Genomic DNA, 746 nt, shown 5'->3' on the forward strand with positions numbered 1-746 from the left:
CAGCTCAAACTACTCAAGTCAGAAGAGGGTGGTCATCTGTCCTTAACCTTTTTAAACAAAACAATTTTTAGCACAGGATCTGTATTCTGCTAAACTAAGTGTCATATTCAAAGGAGAATCAAATATTTTACTGGCATACAAACATGAAGGAAATTCGCTTAAACAAGAGCACATCTTCAGGAAGTTCTCAGACCTGTTCTTTACATTGACCAGCACAATGGACCACCAGCAAATTAAGGACACCTGAAACCAAAGGACAAAGCCCAGCTTCCACAAAGGTACAAATGATAAAACTAAGCATCAGGCCGTCACAAAGCAAGATGAACAGAACACCACCATACTTATCAATTCTCTCAATAATTGTAAATGGTTTGAATTCCCTGCGGAAGAGGCACAGACTGGCTGACTAGATAAAAACGAATAAGCCAACTATATGGTGACCTCAGAAAATAAATTTAACCTTTAAGGATAAAACAAGACTCAGAGTGAAGGGATGGAAAACAATATTTCAGACAAATATAAATTAGAAGAAAGCAGGGATTAAAATCTTATTTCCAGATGCAATTACATGTAAATCAATAAAAACAAAGAAAGACAAAGATGGACACTATATACTGGTGAAGGGAACAGTTCAACAAGAAGACATTGCAATACTAAATACCTATGCACCCAACTTAAATGCCTCCAGATATATAAAATGAACCCTAACAGGCCTGAACAGGTGATATCCTGAAACACTATAACAA

This window comes from Otolemur garnettii, unplaced genomic scaffold, assembly GCF_000181295.1.
Source record: "Otolemur garnettii isolate 467f Iridium unplaced genomic scaffold, OtoGar3 scaffold00109, whole genome shotgun sequence".
Lineage (NCBI taxonomy): Eukaryota > Metazoa > Chordata > Mammalia > Primates > Galagidae > Otolemur > Otolemur garnettii.